This window comes from Chelon labrosus (genome assembly GCF_963514085.1).
Source record: "Chelon labrosus genome assembly, chromosome: 3".
Classification (NCBI taxonomy): domain Eukaryota; kingdom Metazoa; phylum Chordata; class Actinopteri; order Mugiliformes; family Mugilidae; genus Chelon; species Chelon labrosus.
Window position 1 is genome coordinate 23,738,527 of NC_140339.1, and position 19,733 is coordinate 23,758,259.

Here is a 19,733-nt window from a genome sequence, read left to right on the forward strand (position 1 = left end):
AAGACAGATATCTTGACTTTAAAATGTGACAGATTATCTGTTCTATACTGGAGACGGTGTTTTGTCTGGTGAGGTGCAGAAACTCAAATACATGCATGTGGATGAAACGGACATTTCAGTTATTTATCAGTGCAAATCTTTGCATGTGTTTTCTCATTCTGTGCTGTCGCAGGCTCTTATACACGTAGGGACGAGTGAGATGATCGTCCGACTGTGTTTTTGTTGTTCAACCCTCAGCTTGTCTTACTCCACTCAGTTCATCTCAAAGTGGCTCGAATTCCTCGGAGACTCTATAAAAAATGGAGCAGCAAAAGAAGCACTTTTTGCATCACGCTTTCTGTTACCAGGAGATTAGAAAGTGAAGGTGGAGTCAGCGGAGAACACAATCTTGGTCTGAACATCTGAAAAGACTAAACAAACCTTTCACTGCAGCAGCAGCGACACAGTTGAAATTATCCCCTCGACAGCTGAGGTGCAAACGAAAAATGGTTTCGATGCTGGTGGGATTTCTTGATACAAGTGACTAACTGGGACAAGCGTTGTCACGTTATGTTTATTCATTCTCTCAGTAATATTTTTAATAGAACAGTACAAGCCTCATCAAATAAAACAAGCTCGTAATAAATAAACAGGTAAAACAAAAGTATTCATTTTAAATTCAGTGGAGAGGAACCTATTCAAATATGAGATGAATTTAAAAATACAAATGCATATTAAAAACGGGAAGTCAAATAAATAAAAGCACAATATACTTCTGTATTCATTGCTATATGCCACTATGGAACTGCATGTTAAAAAAAAAAAAAAAGAAGTAGAAAGCTAAAACAGCAGGGTAAGCAGTACACTTTGTGCTCTCAGAAGCACTTTTGTCTTCACTCTAAGTGGTGGAGCGAGGTTAAGGGTCACACATGCACCAAGTTACATCAGGAGGTAAGAAGGAGGCAACAGCAGGGGAGGACTTCAGGGTCCCAGGCAGGGAGGTCACAGCGCAGAGTCCCGACAGAGGACGATCTCCAGCTCGGTGCGGTACAGTTTCCCTCCATCAGACAGAGCCATGATGCTCTGTTTGTAGTCCACCAGTCCGGTCGAGTCCACGTCCTGCCAGAAACAGCGCAGGTACGTACAGTCAGTGGGCACAAAGTGGTCTATACTACACTCTGCAGAGACTTCTCAGGCAGCTACCCCATCTCAGTTCTATCTTTGGCGATAAGAAAAGTAACCTGAACTGATAAATCAATAGGCTCACTATTCATTACCATTTTGTTCTTGTCACAGAGGTCCTTCAGCAAAGCATCCAACTCCTGCTCATCAATATGCCCGTTACCATCCTGGAGAAGAAAGGAAACACAAGAGGTCTGAATTATAGGGGCACAAAAGGTTTTCAGCATGCTAAAAGGCACACAGTGAGTACACTGCACCAGCAAACTTTAGCAAGCTTTGTGTGCCACAAATGAATAATTCATTCTAAACACATTGTACAGTTTAAGCAGATATGGATGCTATTAGTTTTGGTCATACACCAAGGTAGAGATGAGATCACTACAGTTATTACAGATGGATGTCTTATGTGCTTAATTTCATTCATCCTATACTTTTTGAGAACAATTTAGTCAAAACCATACATTTATTCAGCAGATATAGTGTAGTTTGGACCAACAGACCAAATTTCCTACCCTTAATCATTAATTACTGGCTTGAAGTGGGCCGATACTCACAGGTACACAGTACAGACATTTTAGCCTTGGTGTATTATGATCTCAGTAACGTCCCGTGCATAACATCCCTTGATAGCTGCATTACCCAAGGGCAGGGCACGACTTGACACTCTCCTGTTCTCATCTGCTTGGTTTTTCTATGTCAACGGCCAGTCTATGTAATATATTACATTAACCTTAGGCATGGTTCAGGCACTGCAACAGTAGTGTAAATCTGGCTTCATGTAACATTAATGGCGGCCTCCAAAAGGCAGCAAAGAAGACATAGAGTCAGAAAATTACACAATAGTGTTTTGAAAGTCAAATCCTACTCAGTCTTCATCGCACCACACTAAAGCTTGTGTTTTGCCAGAGGGACAACTGGACATAGAGCAAAGTGAAGCAGAAGGGATGTGTGACACACTGAATGTAGGGAGAAGAGAAAGTATCCAGGGATTTTACTGGAAGTATTTGAAAGCATTGCAGCTGGATCTGGATGACAACACACTAAAGCTAGTGTAGTGACTTTGTCTATGCACTCTATTAATGATTGATATGGTTGAAATATAAAAAATATGAAATTGTGATTAACATTTCGTTCCCTAGAGCATGCAGCCATACTGTCATACTATCAATGTCAGTGAGCTATCACTTTGGTCCAGAATGAGCTTGACATCTATGAGATGGACTGGTGTGAAATTTTCCCAAGAGACTGAATCCGATTTGCTTGATCTTCTCTCACTACCATAAGGTTGACCTTTGTAGTTGAGAGGGAAATAAATCAATAACTAATGAATGGATCACCATGAAATTTACTGCCAATATTCAAGGTCAGTTAGATGGATGTAAGCATGCTGATGTGTGCATCCAGCTGGAGTATAGCTTCACAGAGGCAATAGCATGACTGTTGTTCAAGCGCAACACATAGCACAGACACGTAAACAGGCTCTTTTCACCTTATCGTAGATAGCGAAGAGGGAGTTGAATTCTTTAACAGTGAGCCTGATGCCCTGCGTATGAGAAAAGGAGAGGAGGAAAAATAGTTAGAAACCGATGGATGTTTCTCGAGAGCGGTAAAAGCCGCAGCAGATCCAGAACTGATATTAATCCATGCAGATTATGATAACTGGGACTGGAGTTGAGTTAATCCTCATCAGACAGACTAATCCCTGGTTGGAAAGGAATTGTTGATCTCTCTCAGACCAACATGTACATATGGTAACATACATGACATAACACATGTGGGGTATCTATCAATGTAAAATAGCATTGTCGCTACAAATGTTGAGCTTCAAATAATCAAAACTGCATGACATAGATCTTCCATAAATAACATCTTCTAGGTATGAATATAAAACTGTTATAGTTTTAGCCTTAAGATGGACTGCCAACCTGCCTAGGGTGTCTTTTGCTGACAGTTAAATGGGTAACTGAGTATTGCTAATGTTTTGACATTTTTTTATTTAACTTATTTAACTTAAATGAATTTAAGAATATAAAAGAAGTGTTTCAAACACATAAGAGGAGGTTATTATGTTTTAAAAGAAACTTTAATGCTATAGCTTCTAATTCCTGACAGACTTAACATAAGTTACCACACATTTGCGGCAATGCTCCATATGTTCATTGAGGACAAATAATCCTCTTGCAGCGTATCCAATAATGTTGAATTGTACTATTCTAAATGTGCAGTGTTGTCTGACTTCTCTACATCAGCTGGATGGATGGGACATGAGGGCTTCTGTTGTTTTAAAAAGCATAATCTGACCTGGAACTTCAGTAGGAAATTCTCCTCGACTGGCAGCAGCCTGTGGAGAAACATCTCAGGGTTATCACTAAAGGAAAGTTTAAAAATGTTCTAAACAGACAAATAAAAGAGACGCAACGCTCACCTCGCCATCTCAGAGAGGCCCAGCTTGCCGTCACCATTGAGATCAAACATCTTCAGCTACACAGAAAGCCAATTAACAGGGACGTTATCAGGACGTGTTAATCACAAGTTAAACATTCAGGGAGCTTAAATGAAAGCAGCTGAGCAGATAACTGGGCTGCAATGCCGGCACTCACAATTGTCTGCGTGTACTCATTGAGCTTCTTTTCATCGTAGCTTCTGTTGGCCCTCTTCAGCAGGTCTGACAGGAAACCCTGAAGAGATTAAAAAAATAAAAAGCACCACAGTCATTGATTAGTTCTGATTGACATTCAGTGATAATAAGGAAAACAGATGGAGGAGATGTAGACTTGTTTTCAGATGTGTTAGGTGATTTTGTTTGTCACACTAAAGCGAGACGTTTCAATAAAGTGAAAAATGTTCAAGTACAGGTTCAGAGCAGTTCAGTGTGTAGAGACACTGGCACCAGGTAGCACGACACAAAATTTCATTAACCATTTGTAATATTTACTGCCTTTCATTTGCTTATACAGCCGCAAAATTGCGGAAAGTAAAGCAACAGGAATCAACTGTGTGGATTTAGATATCAGTGTCTTCACATTATCGATCATGTAACAATCATGTGCGCGGGCATTTTTAACATTGCAGATAATTGTACGTATTAAGGTATTATGATTCTATAATAATTAGCGGAGTGTTACCTTCAGCTCGTTAGATTCAATGTATCCGCTGCGGTCAGTGTCATACCTCCGCCATGCCTGCAGGAGAGCATGCATCAGGTTAATCCATAGGGAAGGTAAAAGGGTCATATACACTTATACAGTAACACGTACTAAAGTGAAGAGACACAGTAGCGTCGCGTGACATTGTGTAAATATAGAATTTGTCAAAGCCCTTATCAAAGATGGATACTTAAAACCCCTCGAGCACTCGCTGACTTTCCTCCGCAGAAAGCTGGGCTCCATTCATAATGCATGGAAGTCTGAGAATAGCTTTAACACACAGAACAGCCTGAACATCACACCACTGAAAGCCCTCCTAAAACACAGTATGCCACATGTGATTGTGTGTGTGGGTTATTTTCAGTGACAGTGGACCAGATGGTAAGTGCCTCACGGTTTTCACTACTGTTACTGTTTTCAGAGATCACTGGAAGCCGTTTATTTTAAAGTAACCGATGCATTACTTGTGATATTGGAATAATATGAACAATTTTCATTTGAGATATGAGGAGAATTTACATTAGTGTCAGGAATGCCGTTGGGAATGACTTTGACCTGAATCTAAAACAGTTTCCAGGACCGTATCAAATGTTTTGTGCGTGTCTGAGCTCCTGACCCAGCATCCAGGTTTGAACAAGGCACACCCCTACAGCACTGCTTCCACATGAAACAGGCGTCCTAACGTGGAACAGAGAAAAAATAAATTGTGGGACAGATGAACATGCATCCCACAGGACAGACTGAGAAGGCACGGTGACTCGAGGCATTTGTGAGGGAATTTCACAGCTCATTTAAGTCAGTGAACAACATTTCCTCCAAATATTAGGACTCCAACAGGAATAGAAAAGGAACATCACCAAATTCTTTACACTCGTTAAACACAATGGCTTGGGATAGGCTTGAAAACCATAGAAAATCTACGGTACAGAGTTATATAAGAATAGTGGATGTATGTCAGCAAATGAGGTGAGGGATACAGATGAATGTACACAAACTTACTGCCATGAACTCAGCACTGGATCCAACAAACTCTCGGAAACAGAGCAGGAAGTTTTCTTCTGTGGGCAGAATCTGAGCCAGCTGCAGAGTGGTAAGCAAAGACACACGAAGATTATTAACTGAATATTATATATGGTTTAAACTTTGTATTTATATGTATGTGTATGTGCATATATGCATGGTTTATTTCAACTTTTTTGACCATTTTTAACTTTATTAAATAGGTTCAAGGTGAAGAAGGTCACAGGTCAATAGACAGTGACACAGACCTACTTTGTCTGATGTGTCTTCACCAGTTGTCCACCACAGGGCAACTGAGACCTGACTGATTTTAATTGGCTCTCACCTCTGACATCTCAATTCTCCCATCAGAGTTCTTGTCAAATTTGGCCATGAACTCCTTCATCTTTTCTTTGAATGTAGCCTGTGAGGGATCCTGCAAACACATCAGATCACACCATTTAAAATACATAAAGTATGTCATCCCAGTCTTTTAAGGATTACACTTAAAGAATATTAAGCAGCTCAGCTTTGGATTACTACCTTGTTAATGCTTCCGGTCAATATGCTCCTATTTACTCTCTGCTCATGTTTAGGCATTCACAGCTCTTGGTTAATGTTGGCAGAAATAGTTCATACATCTCAGTCACGTAGACACTCCCTATGTTAGAATAAATACAACCAGGAAACATAGTCCAGGTAACACTTAACTTATTCTTGGTCAAACTAATTCGTAACCTAATTTCCAAAGCACAAGGTTGTTTGGATGACTGTAAATAATGTATCCTTTTTTTATTTTGTCAAAAGATGGATTGAAGGTGAAAGTCAATGCATTCACCCGTGTCACCCACAATACAAGAGTTCCTCGGGTATTCAGGCTCACACTCACCACGCCTGCTCCTCGTCTTGCAGTCTCCAGCTCTTTGAAGAAGTTCTCCAGCTCCTTCCCTTCAATGTAGCCGTTTCCTGTGGCGCACCAGAGCAACAAAATTAGTTTGGCACAAATGATGTTATGAGGCTTTTAAGTCACTCTGAGCTTTGTTGACTGTTTTAAAGTTTGATTAAAGACTTACGGGAATGATTAAAGGTCACCAAGGGCTTTGGAACAGTCCCCAAACCTCAAGACTTAAGTCCTCTGTGACTGAACCCAAGTAAGCAGTTTATAGGATTGTGTAAAGAGTATATGTACTCGCTAACATCTGTACTGTAAATAGTTTGACTGTTACTAATTCGATGCTCCTGTCCTTCAAGTCTTGTTCCTGCAGCTCTGCAGCACTAGGAATTTAGATCGCCAGAAGTTATATCATCTCTGCACAACTCAAAACTCACTTTGACAAGATCGGCAGAAACAAGTCTGTGTCGTGAATAAATTCCATCTTCACATTCAAATGTCACAGGATAAATTGGCATTTAGCTGCATCAGGAAACAAACAGACCTCAGGAGTCAAACGCAGTTGAATTGTACGATGTATAATGAGTGTTTTCTTGCCTAAAAGGGTTAAAGTGGGCGGTCAGATAGATGCTTGTTGGGGCATTCTGTCCCTCTGCCTGGATTTGTACCACTTATGACAGTCACATGACCAGGCGTGAGTTAATACAATAATTTACTCCACTGGTTTGCCTGCAAGTCACAGGGCAACATATAGGACATTCAGCGTTCTCTTTTTAATCATAAGAATGAGTCCCATCTGTCTACAATCCTGGCTGTGGATTGGGGGGTTTTGGGCATATGAAAATGGATGCTGATAAAATTGTAATTTCCATTCAGAGTTAAACACAGACGTACAGAATAAAATGTAGAGATTCCCCCTGCTCCCTCCTTCATCTCTTAATCTCTTATCCTCTCATCTCCTTTCCTTTTTGATAATTCACCTCCCCCCTTCCTCGCGTCTCCCTGCCCGGCTTCATTTGCACACTGTATTTGATAGGTGCTCCATGTCACCATCTGTGCTTTGGCTGAGCTGATGTTTTAGATATAAACAAATCAGTGCATGAGCACAAAGCTCAGGGTGAAGAAACAAAGCAATGTGATGCAATTCAATAAAGGCAGGGCGGCCTAAGATTCATCCTCAGTTCAGTTTAGCTCTGCTTTCTTATCAGCGGTTAGCCCTGAAACTGAATGATAGCTGAATTACAGATCAGCACCACAATCTGTATCAGTGTGTGTTGACAGTGTTGATATGAGAAGGATAGTTTTTACCAGAATTTAGAACAAACATCCTGGCTATTAGGAATTGTAGACTCAAGTCTGAAAAGTCATACATCAATGTCCAAAAGTAATGGATTGACTAAGAGGCTGATGTTGGCATCTAATTTGAGGCACACAGATTATACTGCTTATGATCGTATGTCCACTGTTTATTCATGCACTTGGGAATTTACTTAGATAACTATTCATCATTGCATTAGTGTATGCTTACAAATTATTTTTCTGCATTGTGGCCAGGGGCTTAACCTCAATCAGTATTAACTAAACTGTGTCTGCAGGAGAGGCAGTCATGCAGACAGGGTTCGATCGTATGTGAGATGGGAAACATCTTAGTGTGCCCAATAATATCAGCAGAGAGCTGGGAAGCGATGTATCTGAGTGAGTTCTCGTTGACCTTCAAGGGCATAGAAACGAGTGAGAGAGAACTGGTGTTTCCTGCTTGTGTTTCTACACTGCAGGTCAAATTCACATCATTAATCACTTTGTACAGTTACAGTATTATATTTGATTAAATTTGACGTGTTGTCTCATATTTCTAAATTAAGTTTTATTGTTTTAAACAAATTGCCTAGTTATAGTGCTAGCACTCCTCTCCTGATTAATGTCCAAGCTGATATAATGTTACGATATAAATAAATGTAGTATGTCAGGCTGGAAAGGAACAAATGATCATGATGAAGTATGCACGCTCAAATCCTGTGACTTGTGAATCCCACAAAAGTAACTGCATTCTCAGTTCATTGCGGCTCACAGCCAGAGTTCAGTTACGATCCAAATCTCAGCTGTCACATGGAGTGCACCACTGCACACGGAGCAGATGCAGTCCTCTCTCTTTTCAGGCAAACTTCTCAGCTGCTTCAATGTCACCTCGACAACAACTCATCAGGCAAACTCATAATAGTGGATAACTACAAAAGGGCAACTTCAAGAAGAGTGACTTTTATTTTTAGGTGTATGGACAAGCCAACATGAGGGGCTACGTGCTGGATGAGTTTTTTTTGTTTGTACATTTTAGTGGAAATGTGTTTTATTCTCTGTGTTTGAGCCACAGTGAGGCCAACTTTTCCAACAAACGTGGACTTCTGCTTGTTTCAGTTTTCGCTGTAGTCACTTGGAGGTACAAGAAAAAAGTCTGTTGAAGCCATAATCCCCAAATATATATCACCCAACACGTCCCCAAAATGGACAAGTGAGAGGAAGATTTAGTGTTAGTGAGTAACACTAAATCTGTGAGGAAGTAAAAACCTTTATCCCCGTGGACTGAACTTTTTGTTTCCATGACTGATTCATTCTACCAGTAACGTCATCCTCCAGCTCTGACAATAGCAAACTCAGTCGTAACCAAAGATCATAAAACCTTCGGTGGAATTATTATCTTAATTTGGTCCACCTCTAAATGGCCCCACCACATTTTTCTACCATCAGATGATGATTTTACCAAGCATGAGGAAAGCACATGTCGGTTATGCTGTGATTCCACTCAGTATGAGGCGGGTAAGCATCGCAGCAGAGCCGCTGATGGAGAGCCCTGAACAAAGGAGCTGCTTGAGGATGGTGGTTTTAAAAACAAAGTCAATGCTGTTCTGGAAACAGCCATTAATCAGTTTTCCATTTGTTGTTTGCTCCAATAAAACACCCCAATAAAATACATCTACAATCTTCTGATTTTCTCCCCTGTGGTCACTGGTTAAGGTCTGAACAAAACTGGTTTAAGATCAGAGAAAGACACTAGCCATGGATAACATGGTGAGGCTAGATTGTGGAAGCCTTGTGGGACACCACAGTACTGTCAGCCTACAGTGTTTGATGAAAATGAACTGATTTTATCAGCTGGAGCTTGAAAAAGGTTGAAGAGGTCAGAGCTTTTTTTCTGAATGGCTTCAGAGATTAATCCTTCAATTGAAGCTGCAACATGAAAATCAGTAAAGCTGGAGTAGGTCATAGTAAGAGACAAAGACGGTGATAGTCAACAGCTTGGTGCACCACACAGATAAATAACTAATAAAAGGCTTTGTGGAGTGATGGAATCTAAGTACGTACATTTACTCAGCTTCTGAATTTTATTCGAAAATTTTCATTTTCATGTTACTGCAGACCTCTGCTTCAAATATTTCCTTTTCACTCCACTGAGGTGACAGCTAGGTTACTTTGCAGATTTAACAATAAAATATAAATCATTGCCAACAGAGCAACAATAATACATTTCAGTACTGAATAATCTGTAGGTTATTTAGTTGGCTTCTAATTTGGGTCCTAAATAATAGACTATCACAATTTCTTGTATCAGTCAAAAACCTGGAGATATTTAATCACCCAAGACTAAGAATCAACAAAGACTAACAACTCAGAAAAACTGACTAAAAACTATTTTTAGTATTTTTCTATAGGAAAAGAAAAATCGTAGATTTAACAACACAACAGCTCTATCCAGTCCGGCTACAAGATTAAACAGCTGCACATATGTTCATGGGTCAGTAACAATAATCCAAGACTAGATAATAAAACATTTAGTTGTACATTTACAGCTAGTTACTTTTACTTTTGAGTCTGAGTATTTGCATTGAGGAACCACACACACACACACACACACACAGCAGCTCCAGTTCATTCCCACCCATTAAGCTCTTTGGGTTCAGAAGCTCCACCCAAGAAGAGTCAGGAGAAAACACCTCTTCACTCTGGGCATCTTCTCTCTCTCGCTCTCTCTCTCTCCTCTCTCCTCTGCATCTTTTTCCCCCTCCCCCACTTCATCTCTCCTTACTCTCATTCTTGCAGCCTCTCTCCCTCCCCCTCTCCTCTCACATCTTTTTTTCACTCTCTCTTCTCCCTCTTTTCTCCTCTCCTCCTCTCCCCTCCGTAACTTAACTCTGATGCAGTAACCCTGAAAGTCAGCGTAAATCCACTGACACGTTTCTATTTCGGCCCATAAATGATGCTCGAGGATGTCAAACAAAAATCACACATTCAGTCGCCGCGCACGAAAATGGTCAATTAAAAGTAAAACTATTAACTTGAAGACTGACATGCTAAAAGTTTCATTGACCTGGTATCCGTTAAAAATTTAATTGATTGAGTGAATAAATCATTTTTCTCATCTTTCTCTTTTGATATAACTGATTTAACAAGTGCTTATCTTATTTGAAAACACATAAGAGGAAATTTAAGAAAAAGATGTAATACAGTAAATGAAAACAATTCTATTCTCAATTACTATTACTATTACTATTACTATTACTTTCTTCATTACATTTTAGCTTCTAATAAATAACATTTGAACTTTCATTTAATTTCCAGTTTATCAATCACTAGAGCTTACTGACCGTCTGCGTCAAAATGTTTCCAGATCTCGATGAACTGCGCTGCGGTGAGATCATCCAGGCGCAATTGGGGAGGTTGCTGCGCTTGGGTTGCCATCTCTGCTGTTTCTGCCTCCTTCAAGTCGTCTGTGATAGTCAGAGGTAAACTTTTCCCGGTGTTGTCCTCCTCGGTTCTGTGGGCAGCGCCTCCTCAGCCTGAGCTTTTAAACCACCCGCGGCGTCTGCACTACGTCTGTCCGCCGCATGGGGGCTCCTCGACAGTGAGGGGAGCCTCCAGGCATCCTCACGGCAGGAGACCAATTACAAGAGGAGGAGGATGGGGGGATAAGGCTCTCCTGGGCTTTGCATATGAGTTACCATTAACTGCTGTCCATGCTGCTGGTTTGATAGCAGGATCATTATACATCCTCCAATCCTGCTGCTCCTGTGAGGACAAAATTACATCAAACAATTTATTCTACAGCAGGGCGCCCCGCTGGCTCTTCTAGGATCTATGTCATCACTATCTCTTCCCATCCTGCATCTCCCCACACTGTGAATTGTCAGATAAAGCCTGGGTAAATCAAATATCGCATTCTAGGGCCCGCAACACCTCAGGAGGAGGAACTCAGTGCAGTGATGTGCATGTCATGCTCCAGTAAAGGCAGTCTTTCCTTCCAAATCACCACTTCACTCTCTGCTGAGTTTTGAGTTCAGATCAGATGTGACTACACATTCCCTCCATTCTTTAATTTTACTTTCATCTCCTCCCTCAACCTTTCACACCTTCCATAACTCTTCCTGGCCTCTGCAGGTCAGTGGAGCACTCATTCTCCTTGGCCAATCGAACACATACTTGGCATAAATCCAAGCAGCAGCAGCAGCAGTTGCTGCACGGCCACTAAATCACCAAAATGCATTTGTTCGTTCTGCAGGACGAGTATACGCTTTTCTCATCTTCCCTTCGTGCTGTGGTGCATCTCCCTCCCCGGTTTGGACCCCACAAGGTGGTGTGAAGGATGGATGCTGTGGCGGGTGGGGTTGGGGGGGGGGGATGCAGAAGAAGGAAAAGACACTTTATCTAGTCCCTGCAGAGCTGTGTGCTGCTGATCAGAGCGAAATGGGAGAAAAAGAAAACAGACGGAGAGTTGAAGAGGACAGATAATAAGTGTGTGTGAGTGTGTATACGTAAAGCTAATGTGTATGTGTGAAAGACAGAAAGAGGGGGTAGGAAAAACAGAAAGAGCTGGGTAGGTTATTTATAGGAACTCCTCTTGTAAAGCTTAAACTGTATGAATAATAATTAGAGAATTTACAGGATTTGTTTGCAGAGCTCTGAGAGGCTTTTTGTTGAAAGTGTTGGATGTAAAGTGACGCCATGAATAATGGAGAGGTGTGGGATATGAGGACCATGATGATGGATAAGGCACAAAGATGTTAATGGACCACTGATCATCTTTAATATACAATGCAAAAAACGTGTGATGTGAATGTGAAGTTGTATGCACACGTGATGAACACACGGACATGTCTCACACACAAATATGAGCACACACACAATTACATTATGAAACTGGATCAGGAGGGCTGTGGCGATTCCAGTCACCGTACATTTTGTCGACTGCAGATTATAGATAATTATGCAATCCTGTAAATGGCGTATTAAAAACGTCATATGAAATTAGTTAAAGTGGCTTAATGTTGATATTTAGTGTGGAAAGTGACATAATGAGGATGAGGAAACGATGCAGACTGCCAGGTGTTTAAGAGGCTTTTCGATTCACTTTAAATTAATTTTCTGAAAGAAAATGTAGCATCTTTGGTTTAATGCAGAATTATGCAGGATCAAGAGCACAAATCCTGCTCCAGAGTATACATAAAAGTGCAAATTCTGGTTGGGATATATTCTTATTTAAATAACGTCATATAATGAATGGTGCTGTGAGCTAATGGTTGTTGTAATAGATGAGCATTACCTTCACTATATCCTCACAGAGATAAATAAAATATTGTAGCTGTCTCCACGAGGAAACATAAAATAAAATGAAATCTTCAGTATCAGATTTTCTACATTTTCTTGGCCATTGTGTGAATATTAAGGTCACAGTTACCCACTCTGGCATCTACTGTGCAACGACTGAATGAAGCACTGGGTTTTGTAGAGTTGTGTCGTCACGCTGTAATGCAGCCCCAGAGGACGAGCATCCTATTCATTTAGTTACAGACACTGACATTAATCCCAAGGAAGCACAGATTCAAGAGTAAGAGCAAGAGGCAACACGAAAAGTAATACTTTTAGAGTGTTTCATTTTGGGGAGCGCCGTTTTACTCGCTGAGAGGTTTATACGATAAGACTCTTGTGGTTGAGGAAGCCACGGAGGCTGGAACATACACTATATTACCAAAAGTATTCGCTCACCTGCCTTTACTCATTCTATGAACTGAAGTGCCATCCCATTCCTAACTCATAGAATTCAATATGATGTCGGTCCACCTTTTGCAGCTATTACAGCTTCAACTCTTCTGGGAAGACTGTCCACAAGGTTGAGGAGAGTGTTTATAGGAATTTTTGACCATTCTTCCAAAAGCGCATTGGTGAGGTCACACACTGATGTTGGTCGAGAAGGCCTGGCTCTCAGTCTCCGCTCTAATTCATCCCAAAGGTGTTCTATCGGGTTCAGGTCAGGACTCTGTGCAGGCCAGTCAAGTTCATCCACACCAGACTCTGTCATCCACGTCTTTATGGACCTTGCTTTGTGCACTGGTGCACAGTCATGTTGGAAGAGGAAGGGGCCCGCTCCAAACTGTTCCCACAAGGTTGGGAGCATGGAATTGTCCAAAATGTTTTGGTATCCTGAAGCATTCAATGTTCCTTTCGCTGGAACTAAGGGGCCAAGCCCAGCTCCTGAAAAACAACCCCATACCATAATTCCTCCTCCACCAAATTTCACAGTTGGCACAATGCAATCTGAAATGTACCGTTCTCCTGGCAACCTCCAAACCCAGACTCGTCCATCAGATTGCCAGATGGAAAAGCGTGATTCATCACTCCAGAGAACGCGTCTCCACTGCTCTAGAGGCCAGTGGCGGCGTGCTTTACACCATTGCATCCGACGCCTTGCATTGCACTTGGTGATGTGTGGCTTGGCTGCAGCTGCTCGGCCATGGAAACCCATTCCATGAAGCTCTCTGCGTACTGTACTTGGGCTAATCTGAAGGTCACATGAAGTTTGTAGCTCTGTAGCAATTGACTGTGCAGAAAGTCGGCGACCTCTTTGCACTATGCGCTTCAGCATCCGCTGACCCCTCTCCGTCACTTTACGTGGCCTACCACTTCGTGGCTGAGTTGCTGTTTTTCCCAAACGCTTCCATTTTGTTATAATAGAGCTGACAGTTGACTGTGGAATATTTAGGAGCGAGGAAATTTCACGACTGGATTTGTTGCACAAGTGGCATCCTATGACAGTTCCACGCTGGAATTCACTGAGCTCCTGAGAGCGGCCCATTCTTTCACAAATGTCTTGTTTCACAGTCTGCCTGCCTGAGTGCTTGAATTTATACACCTGGGGCCAGGCCAAGTGATTAGAACACCTGATTCTGATCATTTGAATGGGTGAGCGAATACTTTTGGTAATATAGTGTATTATATTAAACATTAATGTCTTCTAAGTAAGAAAAAACACACCGAATCCAGCGTTACCTTCATTGAATGGCACATCTCTGATTAACCACAGGGTCAGAAAAAGTCAGCTGTTAAATTAACATGAGCTACAACAGCAAGTAGCAAACACTGGTGAAAAAATATATGTCACTAAATGAACCTCTTACATACAAACCACCATTATACCAGTGTGTGTGTGTGTGTGTGTGTGTGTGTGTGTGTGTGTGTGTGTGCAGTGTAGTGCATTACCCATGTTGAGCGGATATAAATCTGTTTACACAGTCACAATGTGGGGACCAAATGTAAGTAAATCCTTACATTTTAGTTTGAATTCACAGTTTCAAAGCTTAAGGATTGGAGCAGTGGTCAGGTGAAGTTGATGTGAATTGATGTTATGTTCTGTGGAGTGATGGAAACACGACTGTGTGCGTGAGTGTGGCAGGACAGCAGCTGCCCGATGAGCCCCTCACTGGTGTTTGGATGCACTCAGTAACCTCCAACATGCTGTGGTTGACTCTCTCTGTTCCTCATTCTGGTTTCTGATCTACTATCGGCACGCAAACCAGCGAGATGACCCACCTGGCACGATAATTGTACCTAGCATGAAGAGATTAGATGCAGAATCAAAAAATGTAGTTTACAGAAGAGTGGTCAGAGTGCCTGAGGAAAAGGAGAATTACTAAATACTGGAGAAGATGCAGCATCTTATTATTAATTTGTCCTCTCTCCTAAGATCAGCTGAACTTTTGCCCAGCTACAGACCCATAAATGGGATTCTGTTAATTAGCTTCAGTGATTCTAAATAAACGCAGTTTACTTCTTGATCTTCAAATTACAAAATTTATTTGGAAGGACAAGATTTCAGACAAAGGCCGTACTTAAGCTACCATTACACTTCAACAGAAATGATCCTGGGATAATCGAATTGCAATTTCTGATGTTGGATTAGTGGGACTTTGTGCAACTATTTGTGTTACTTTCCTAAATCTACCATCAGACATTTAAACCTATTATCACAGAGACTGGACAGCTTTCGAAGGATATCCATTAATATTTGTTGTTGGTTTCGCTGTTGTTTTGCTTGTCAGACAAAATTATTTCTGTAATTTTTTTGTTGTGTAAATGTGCAACTTTATGAGTGGCCGTAGTAATATTTAGGCACACCATGGCTGGCCTTTCACTCTGGCCCTTCAGTGCTCTTTTGGGAATTTTTTTTTATTAAACACAAACCTTTTCATTTTAAAAAATGGGCGGACAGCTTGTCACAGACTTATTAATTTCTAGTGCTATACCATGCTAACATCAACAAAACTAGATCTTTAACAGTTAATTTAATAAAACTGGCGCTAAAACGATTAGAAAACAAGTTAAAAGCTCTGATGATGGGACCTGACAGAAAGTCATAGGACATCAAAACTATGAATGTCTCTGCCAGATATCATGACAATATATACAATGTTAACAAGGGTTGTGCGACTTTGTTTCCACATTAGTTTGGACCTGAATTAAAGTGTTGAAACACCAAAGTCACACAGGAGTAGACCTTCGACTCCTTTATTCTGCTTGGAAAGGCTTTGAGGAGAGAAATATTGCAGTTTAAAAAGTCTGGAAAAGTCTGTGTGAGGGAAAGTTAAAGCAGTGTTAGTTATCTAAACATTGTGTACATTTAAAGTACTATTAATTATTTTATGGTGGCCCTTGTGTGAGGTGGTTAAAATATATTTAGCTGCTGACCTTGTCTACAGTAGCTCATCCTGCGTTACAAGAATGTGACTAGTACCTCAGTCAACCACACTTCATAGAAACCAAACTATACCATCAATGAACTGAGAGGTACACTTTAAATTCACTTTCTCATGTGCAAGGCAGCTGGGATGGTCGGGCTGTTGCAGGGCAGTTCATGCTGAGGTGGTGCAGAGAGATCAGCAGTGGTGTTCTCATTCAAACACAGCGCTGTGTGGCTTCATTCCACCACCACAGAAAAAGATACACATGACGGAGAAGCAAACAGAGCTTTAACGGCCGATAACTGTGTGCTGCATGTTCACTCAGAACATGGTGCTTTAGTCTTGCACTTTCACATACAGCAGGCAAACTGCACACCAGAGACGGCTCTTACAACATGCCTGCATCTAATCTCCAAATCCATTATTAGAAAACATAAAGGCACGTTCAGCAGATCACCATTCCTCCGAATGTCCAGGAGGTAGTCCAATCAGTTCCGTGTGGATAACAGTGCAATGACCCCTGTAGTAGTTTGTCTCACCTGTCATCATTAGCTCCACGGCCACATCAGCACAGCCTCTCCAAACCTTCACTTCCTCACTAAACCTCCAACAAGCCTCCCTCTTGTAGCTTCTCATCATATAATCAGGAACAAACCTGAAACGCATCGCTGGAATAATCATTCACACCAAGGTCCTCGTTTCTGATGTGATACCACTGAGACAACAGCTTCTGAAGCTGCATAATTACATGCTCTAAAGGATAGTAAATACCAAATGTGCATATTGTTGCTTGGAATGAATATCACAGTGGGATTATTTGTGTGGAAGTGTGCATGTAGATCAAATTAGGCTTTCTGGGTTCGACTGCCAGAGATTTGCTTCGGTGTTAATATGGTTGAGCAGCAGTCAGAGGGGGAGTGTACGATTTGTGTAAATTAGAGTGACAGGGTGCCTCATCGCAGTAATCAGCCATTTTTATCAGCTGCACCATGTTGACTGAGCAACTATAGAGTACAACCATCCGAGATAGAAACTGCTGGATTTGCCACGGGCTGGAAAACCAATACTGAAAACAGATAAAGCAGAATTCAATGTTGGGCCTATTTGGCAGATTCTGTTGTGATTTTGTTCCGCAGAACATCGCAAGAGATAAACACCTTACAATGACAAAAATGGCGTCATCGTTTTCCTGCATGCCATTTCTACAGGCAACAAAAATAACAGTGTCGCATAAAATAATAACAGCAGCTCAGCACCATCGTATTGCGGCCTTGTTCAGAGATAGGAGCTGAACTCGCACAATGTGACCCAAACTTCCTCATGGGGCATTTCACAAAGGAGGTGGCCGTTGAGCTCGGCAGCCAGCTTCTCATTTTAAAATAGTATTTCTGACGGTTTGTTGAACAGATAGAATCTCCCTGTAAGCAAGCAAGTCAATGTGTTCTCCTCCTTCCATGGGGAACAATTAAGACCCTGGACCTCAAGAGAGAACATTCTCAACAGCAAAAACAACCCCACCATGAGGAATAGTGTCACCTGAGACAAGAAATGATAATTTGTCCTCATGATGCAATAGCGAGCCCTGTGGTCACAAGAATTGAAATTCAGGCAGAAAATACACTACCGGTCAAAAGCTTTAGAACACCACACTTTTTTCAGTTTTTCCAGTTTTAAAATTATTCAGTTTAGTGTCTCATTGCGCTCTGAAATGAAAGCACGGAAATAAAATAAGCAATTTGAGTTGAAAAAGAAATCATGGAATCAATTTATAGACCAAAATGTATTCTAAACTTTTGACTCATCAAAGTAGCCACCTTTGGCAGATACAACAGCTGAACACACTCATGGCATTCTTTCTACAATAGAAATCAAATATTCTTCAGAAAGTTCTTCCCAAGTCTGTTGCAGAAGTTCCCATAAATGTGTGGCACTTGTAGGTTGCTTGGCTTTCACTCTTCTGTCCAGTTCATCCCAAACCAGCTTGATGGGGTTTAAGTCTGGAGACTGTGCTGGCCAGTCCATGTTTTCAAGCTTACCATCTTGTTTTTTTTTTTTTTTCTGAGGTAGTTCTGGCATTGCTTTGACTTGTGTTTTGGGTCATTATCTTGCTGTAGGATGAACCTCTGACCAACTAGGTGCATACCAGAGGGTATTGCATGGCGCTGCAGAATGCTGTGGTAGCCACTTAGGTTCAGGGTGCCTCTCACTCTGTACAAGTCACCGACCCTGGATCCAGCAAAACAGCCCCAGACCATCACACTTCCTCCTCCATGTTTGACAGTTGATGTCACACACTGTGGAACCATCCTCTCTCCTACTCGACGGCGTACAAAGATCCTGCGTGATGAACCGAAGATTTTAAATTTTGATTCATCAGTCCATAATACCTTCTTCCAGTCTTCAGAAGTCCAATGGCAGTGTTTCATGGCCCAGGCGAGCCTCTTTGTCTTATTCTGGCATCTTAACAATGTCTTTCTTGCTGCAACTAGTCCTGTCAAACCTGCAGCTCGAAGTCTTCTCTTCACAGTTGAAACTGAGACTTGCTTACTACGACCACTATTAAGCTGTGCTTGAAGCTGTTGTCCTGTGAGCTGCCTATCACGCAAGCTGTTAACTCTCAGAAACTTGTCCTCTGATTCAGTTGTGGCTTTGGGTCTGCCAGACCGCTTCCTGTCAGAGTGTCCCCCAGTTTCTAAGTGCCTTTTGATGGTGAAGAAAACTGTACTCACTGACACCTTGACTTTCTTTGCAATTTCCCTGTAGGAAAGACCTATATTTTGTTATGATGTAACAAAGTGTAACAAGTGTTATGATGGTCTGTCTCTCTCGCCATTTTTGTAGCAACACACTACTTTCTGCAGTACAATACTGTTCACCTGATGCTCATGAGGGTCTGGTACCACAGTGTGTTCCAACACTGCTTTTATGCAGACAGGCTGGGTTGTAAGTAATCAAGAAAAGTTGGAACACCTTTAGGAATTAGTAGCACCAGCTTTCAAGGCTGATTCAACCTTCATTGCTGCAGTACTTACCTTTGTACCATTTCAAGCTATTCATTGGACTTGCATGACTTAAATTGCAAAAAATAACTGGAAAAATTAAGGTGTTGTAAAACTTTTGACCAGTAGTGTACATATCGGGATTGTTTAAGTCAGGCTGGAGCAAGATGGTGCCTTTGAATTGGGGGTGTGTTTGCCATCTATGAACAACCTATTATTTTTTAATAAAAAGTAATATATTGTGGAGGTGGATGATGACTTAATGTATTCAGGGAGAGGAACATGTTGATATTTCCTTTGGCTTCATATTTTAGGTATATTTCGGCAAACCTTTCCTGGACTTTAGATGTAAAGACCAGAGATGAGGCCAGAGGAGGGTCGCCGCAGAAGTTTTAAACTAAAATGACAGCTCACAGCGACTGGGAGGGACATATTCAAAGATGAACACAATTGGCTGATTGAGATCGTTGCGAGATTTGAATGGTTAAACTGGAAATTCCCATGGTCAGCCGATTAGAGACACCTGAAGAGTGAG

At 41.4% G+C, this 19,733-nt stretch overlaps 1 pseudogene across 1 annotated transcript; it reads right to left on the reverse strand.

Annotated features, from left to right (window-relative positions):
* Positions 1-256: 256 nt before the first annotated feature.
* Positions 257-11,238, reverse strand: LOC311485732 (calretinin-like; annotated as a pseudogene). The gene is made up of 11 exons (XR_014699919.1): positions 10,836-11,238; positions 6,196-6,272; positions 5,653-5,742; positions 5,307-5,387; positions 4,287-4,343; positions 3,762-3,839; positions 3,587-3,642; positions 3,463-3,502; positions 2,651-2,704; positions 1,257-1,328; positions 257-1,098 (listed from the first exon to the last, which is right to left on the reverse strand). The product of XR_014699919.1 is annotated as a calretinin-like (transcript).
* Positions 11,239-19,733: the final 8,495 nt, after the last annotated feature.